The sequence below is a fragment of the Theropithecus gelada genome, chromosome X (genome assembly GCF_003255815.1).
Source record: "Theropithecus gelada isolate Dixy chromosome X, Tgel_1.0, whole genome shotgun sequence".
NCBI lineage: Eukaryota > Metazoa > Chordata > Mammalia > Primates > Cercopithecidae > Theropithecus > Theropithecus gelada.
Genome location: NC_037689.1, coordinates 66,414,353 through 66,421,804, shown reverse-complemented (window position 1 = coordinate 66,421,804; position 7,452 = coordinate 66,414,353).

Below are 7,452 nucleotides of genomic sequence, written 5' to 3'. Positions count from 1 at the left end.
ACATTTTAACATTACCTTTAGAAACAAAATGATGTAGCTGCATTAAAATAATGTCCCTATGTGCTACTTTTTCTGTGTAAGAAATTATTCCAAATTTAGCATCTTAAAAATTAACACCTTTGTGTTACTTTCTCTGTGTAAGAAATTATCCCAAATTTGGCATCTTAAAAATTAACACTTATTACAACACACAGTTTCGGAGGATCAGGAAATACAAGAGTCGCTTCCTTGGGTGGTTCCAGTTCATGGTCTCTCATGAGGTTGCGATCAAGCTGTAGCCTGTGGATGAAATCATCTTAAGGTTTGAAGTGCAAACCCATCCTGACGTTTCACAGAGTACCCAGGCAATGTGTCAATGATCATCAATGATTTATTTGCTGTGAAGTAAATACGCTTCTGAATATAGAAATTTCCTAGAAATCATCTGTGTTCATCTGTAGTCCTTATGGGTTATGTTAGGCATATATCGTTCCTGGCATTTTTTGGTAATTATAGTTCCTGATTTGACTGCATAAGAGAACCAGCTCCATACTTTATATGAGTCTTGAGAAAAGGAATTGTGGTATTGGGATACTATACCAACTCTTGAATATATCTTAATATAATGGAAATATTTGGAGTCAAAGGGACCTGAGTTTAAATCCAGACTCTGCACATACTAGCTGAGTGATCTTGAGAAAGTCACTTAACCTCTTGAAACTTATTTCTTCATCAATAGAATAGGGGAAATAATGCTTGTTAGTTCAGTTTCAGACCTATGGTGGTAATCGTATTAAGCAAAAAATACACACACGCACACACACAAGAGATATATATATATATAATATATACATATGAGATATATATATATCATATATAACCAAGCCTTACAAAGTGCTCAATAAATGGTAACTATTATGATAGTTTTATGTACATAAATATATATGTGTGTGTGTGTGTATATATATGTATATGCCAGCCTAACAGCTTAACATTATGAAAGAAACATGAGCTTTAAAGTAAAAAAATAAAATAAAATAAAAACTGGATTTGTGTCTTGGCTGGAATCATCACTTATTAGCTGAGTGATCTTAACAGTTTTTATCCTCTCAAAGTTTCAATTTCTTCATCAGTAATGTGTGACTTTAATTATAATATTTACCTCAAAGTGTCATACGCCGTAACATCTACTAAATTAGAAAGAAAAGTTAGCAATGCCACCACTACTATTGCCAAATAATTTCACTGATACTACCTTTTCTCACCTTTCCTAACTACCATCTTTCCTCTACAACTTGGCAATCTTGATCTTTTCTCAGGATTGCCATGGAAGGAACACAGATGAACACACACACACACACACTGATCCTTATAGCACCTTAAGGCAAACTGAAAGTTAGAGAGCAAGCTCTTTCAGCTTATAATTCTTCTCAGAAACTTTGTGGTGCATTTATGATGCCTTCAGACCACAAGCCTATACTCCTGAGCTGAGAACATCATCAGGGAAAATCATCAGTAGACACCCTATTAGTGGAATTCATCAGACTTCATTCTCCCATCCACATCACCAATACTGCTGTTCTCACCTAAATTACCTGACCTTGTCCTCTGATTCCTGGCTTAGCACAGCTACAGTAAACATCCCTTTCCCTGCAGACAACCATTGTATAATGACCTCTGTCAGTGGGACTCAATAAGACTTGGATAAAGGCCTGAGGCCTCCCTGATTCCAACCAGAACATCATTGGAATATTTACCCACCAAGTTCACTGCTGAAGACACAACAATACTAACCTCAGTGAATGAAATACATAAAATAGGAAGAAATACAAATGGTCATGTGCCATGTTTCCCTCAGGTATGAGCATTGTTTTCTATTAAGATCTGTGAGGAATGTAATTCAGAAATATTTATTTCATACCAAGAATCCAGGTGATGCTGATGCATATAAAAAGTTGAGAGAAACTGCTTTTGTCACATTCTCTGTAATATCAGATTTTCTCAGTAGATGGTGTTGTCAAACAATTTTTCTCTATTTCTATCATCATATTAATAGTCTTTCATCAGCATCAAACAAGGTAGCAAATTTTTTCTCTCCATACTATTCGCACTGTTTGGTAAGTCTGCATTTTCTCAGCTTCATGTGTTCTATTTTCTCAAGACACACACACACACACACACACACACACACATACACACAATATGTATACAATGGAGTGATCCAAAGTTAGGAGAATAAGTTACAAGACCAGAATTGGCTACCATTTTCTATAAAAGGCAAGATAGGAAATAATTTGCATTTTACCAAATATAATCTCGATTGCAACTGCATAACTCAGCCAAATAGCACTCAAACGACACTACAGGATATGTAAATAAATGAGTGTAGAGCTGTTCCAAAAAAAATTTAGTTACAGGCACTAAAATTTAAATTTCAAGCAATTTTTTTTTTGACACACAGTCTCTCTCTGTTGCTCAGGCTGGAGTACAGTGGTGCTATCTCAGCTTGGGAATGTTAGTTCTCTAACTGTTTCAAGCCTTATTTTCTTTATCTCTATAATGGGAGTAATAATAGTAAAGGCCTTTTAGGGTTATTGAAATAATTACATGAGATGATTTGTAGAAAGAGCTCAGAATAGTATTGAACGTATGGAAAGCAGCCAGTAAATTATAACTATTGTTATAGGATAAATCCTTTTCTAGACATTTTCAACGCATCACCTCACTTCAATTTCATAATAATGCTTCGACGTAGGTATTATTATGTCTCCTTAAGAGATAAGGAAATCAAAACTCAAAGAGGTAAGTGATTTGCTCTAGGTTACATAGCCAGTAGGCAGTAGTCCTGAATTTGAAGTCGCACTCAGGTTTTACTCACCCCACGCTCATGCTTTGCCACTCTGCTTACCTTTTCCTTGAGCTCATTTGTGTAAGCTCTGGACAAAATCTCAAACTCTTTGTTAAATAGTGCTAGTCATAAATTTTTTTTTTGGGAAGGACAGATTCTTATCCTTATACCTAGGCTAGAGTACAATGGTGTGATCATAGCTCACTGCAACCTTGAACTCTTGGGCTCTGGTGATCCTCCTGCTTCAGCCTCCCAAGTAGCCAGTAATACAAGTGTGTGCAGCCATGCCTGGCTATTTTTTATATTGTTGTATACATGAGGTCTCACTATATTGTCCAGGCTGGTCTCAAACTCCTCACCTTAAGTAATCATCCTGCCTTGGCCTCCCAAAGTGCTAGTATTACAGGCATGAGCCGCTATACCCAGATAAAATTTATATTTTTCGGAATTACTGAGATTCACAATCAACATACTAATTTGTGTTTTATACAAAATAGCTTGTGAAACTCAAAAAACATAGTTGTTATGATAGTTCTGTGTGTCAACTTGGCTAGTCTAATACATGTTGTTACCTGAGATAAGGCTCCAGATGCCTAATATCTAGAATTCCAGTGTCTGTGTTGAAGATATCACCTATCATTATTGCTGAAACTGCTGAACGATTGTTTCCAGTACCAGAGTCTTCTGCCCTCTCATCATTCCTACTCTGCTCAAGTTTTTTTGTTCCTTTTGTAAGTTTTTTTTTTTATTTTTAATTTGTTATGGTACATAGTAGGTGTATATATTTTTGGAACACATGAGATATTTTGGAACAGGTATGCAAATGCGTAATAGTCACTTCATGGGAAATTGGATACCCATCCCTTCAAGCATTTATCCTTTGTCTTACAAACAATCCGGTTATACTTTTAGTTATTTTAAAATGTACAGCAAATTATTGTTGCCCGTAGTCCCCGTTACCTGCTGTTTTTTCACAGCCTTCTCTTCCTGAGATGCAGGAAACAATTTAGTTGATATTTACCATGTTATACTCAAAGTTACTCTTTACTTTGAACTGGTCTACTTTTCTACAACCAGCGTAGGTTCCTCAACTACTTTTTCCTTAGAATGAATTATCTCCCAAGAGTATTTTAAGTCCCTGGTTTTAATCTACAATGGACACATATTATCAACTCTATAAATATGATAAGCTACACCCAAACCTTTCTGTGGGCCACTTTTTCCTCAGATAAAGATTTTCTGCGATATAAACAATTGATTACTTCATTCAACTGCTATACACACAATTATTGAGCACAACTCATCATTCAAAATTTTATTGAATAGTTAGCTAGGTAGTTGTCTGAGAAATGAACATATAGCAGTGGCAAGGTAAGACAAGACCTTTTCCCCCAATAAAGCTCACATTCAAGCTGAAAAGGAGAGGGAAAAAAAATACGCAAATAAAAGTATTCATCTGAAATAAACTAAAACAGTATAATGTGACTCGTAATATAGAGAGATGATTCTTTGTAATGGGTGTAGTCAGGGAAGACTTCTCTGAGGGTTAGTATTTAACTAGACATCTGAATAATGTGAAATGTCTAGAGGAAACAAATTTGAAGCAGGGTGAATAAGTGGAATCAAGACACAGAAAAATAGTTAGTGTGACTGGAACATAGCGAGCAAGGGAGTGTGTGGTACAACATAAAGTCAGTCTGGCAGTCTCCAGATCATACAGTTTCTACTAAGTTCTAAACATGGTGCTCTGTACTAGGATATCTTTGTAGGCCAATTATATTATGGATCTCCCTCAAAGCATAGTTAAAAATATATGCTAATCAAAATTCACAGAACTAAGTACATAATTGCAAAGTACTTTAAGGTAAGTGCTATTAAGGAGATTATCTAATGTTATGAGAGTATATAAATAAAGTGTGAAACCTGATCTGATTAAAGAAAAGTTTCCACAGACAATGATGATGAGCTGAGATGCATAGGATAAGTAGTTAGTAAGACAGAATGAGAGAAAGATTGGAATTACAGACAAAATATGTCGTTAACTTTTTCCACTTTTTAACAAGTAGTGAGGCAAGAAACAGATGTCCTTTTAAGGAACTAAAGTTATTTTTCTCTTTTCACTTGGATGTACAAAATAAGAAGTTTAGATTAAGAAGAAACAAGTAGTTTAAGAGTAAAAGTACACTTTGGTTAACAATACAATCATTAGGCGGGGCGCGGTGACTCAAGCCTGTAATCCCAGCACTTTGGGAGGCCGAGACGGGCGGATCACGAGGTCAGGAGATCGAGACCCTCCTGGCTAACACGGTGAAACCCCGTTTCTACTAAAAAATACAAAAAACTAGCCAGGCGGAGTACTCGGGAGGCTGAGGCAGGAGAATGGCATAAACCCAGGAGGCTGAGATCCGGCCACTGCACTCCAGCCTGGGCGACAGAGCGAGACTCCGTCTCAAAAAAAAAAAAAAAAAAAAAACAAAAAAAAAAAAAACAAAAAAACACACACACACAATACAATCATTAAAACTTAAAGGCCTCACTCCAGGTTTCCGGTGGTCATTGATTTCTTTCTCTGTGCTGCTGTTATAGCATGACTTAGAAAAGAAGGGTGCACTTAGATCTGGTGAGGTGGGACCATTGTAAGCTGAACAGAAATGTACTGCTGCAGTCTTCCAGGGGAAGTAGGTGAATAGTCATTTTGGGAAAGGCACTGTGCCACCAGCTTCTAGAAAATTTTCTCAAGTGTACGACCGTTGTATTTTTTCTCAAATATTTTTTGAAATCTCTCCCTGAAGAGTGGCTTTGAACTCTAGCTTTGCTCAGATAGGGCTCCCAGAAATTTGATGGTAAATATTTATATGTTTTTCAAGATACTTCTTTATCCTGGTGGATGGCCAAATACCTGCGCCTGATCATAACCAGGTATCTTCCTCACAGGAAGAACTTGCTTATGCTGTCATATGCCCTTTTGGTTCTTGTCTGACCTCTGTCCGGTTTATTCTTACTGAGATAGCCACTCCCCAGCAGAGTCCTGACCAGGAGGAGAATCAGGTGTGACACGGAGAAGGCAACTCAACAAAACACAAGAGGTAGCAGAAGCAGTGTATTACTTACAAATCCCAGAGAGAAGAAGGCGGCATGCCACACAGGGAAAACAGGAAGTAGGGAAGCTGTCTGGGACACATTGGTTCAACCAACAGGCGGGGAAGAAGAGAGAAAAAGGAACCTGTGGGCCAAAGCCTTCGTTGAGATTCAAGGTGTTACCCAAGCAAGTTTTCTGTGTGGAGTTCTAATTGGTGGGTTTTGAATAAACAGGCGTGAGTTCCATCAATTCCCACTGTGACTGAGAAGTGACCACTATGGCTTATCTGCAAAGCCTATGTAGGATGTGGGGGTCAGTCAGGTAGTATCTAGCTGTCCCATAAAGATGTGGTCAGTAGGAGGTGATTGTATAAGAAAGATACATGGATCAATCTGCTTGAGGAACTGGGGGAGGCAGAGAACTGGGAACTGTGTCAAGGATGACTAAGCCTTGCTTGTGGTATGAAAAAGCCAATCCTATATTCAAATAAATGACAAGGCAACATAACTCTATTAGGATCTATTATACTGGCCTCATAAAAATTTTGACCCATCAGACTATTCTAGCAACTTGGAGTTCTGGAAATGTTTTTCTTGAAGTAAACAGAAAAGGAAAACAATGCTAAATGATGGTGATGCGTATGTATAAACCAAGAAGTAATTTTATAACATTAATGTGTGTATATATATATTGGTAAAATGTCAGCTGCAGGTAACGGAACAATTGACTGAGTGGCTTAAGCCAGAATTTAAAATGTATTGCGTAAGAAGAAATCAAGAGATAGATAATCCTTGGTTCGGTACAGTGCCAGAGTGATCTTCTTAAAAAGTGATGTGTAAGATGTTAAAAATAGGGGAAGCTTAGTCTGGGGTATGTGACAACTCTGTAGTATTTTCACAATATTTTTTTAAATCTAAAACTTCTCTAAAATAAAAAGTTTATTTTAAAAAAAAGTGATGGTGTTATGATAGTCTTTGAAAAACTTCCTTCTCTAAATGTTTAATGTCAAAATTTAACTTTGTTTTAATTTTTTTTTTTTTTTTTTTGAGGCGGAGTCTCGCTCTGTCACCCAGGCTGGAGTGCAGTGGCCGGATCTCGGCTCACTGCAAGCTCCGCCTCCCGGATTTACGCCATTCTCCTGCCTCAGCCTCCTGAGTAGCTGGGACTACAGGCGCCCGCCACCTCGCCCGGCTAGTTTTTTTGTATTTTTTAGTAGAGATGGGGTTTCACTGTGTTAGCCAGGATGGTCTCGATCTCCTGAACTCGTGATCCGCCCGTCTCGGCCTCCCAAAGTGCTGGGATTACAGGCTTGAGCCACCGCGCCCGGCCAACTTTGTTTTAATTTTAATGTTTTGTTTAATTTTGATGTTGGCATTGATGTTTTCAAATAAGCAAAGTGCATGTATTTATCACCACCACCAATACACTCTCATTGCTAATATTTGATTGGGAAATAAGATAAATATTGACCTGTTATTAGATAATTCTCAAATTCTGAGAGAAGTTAGAAAGAAGTTTGGAAACCTAAATGATACCTTGTCCAAAA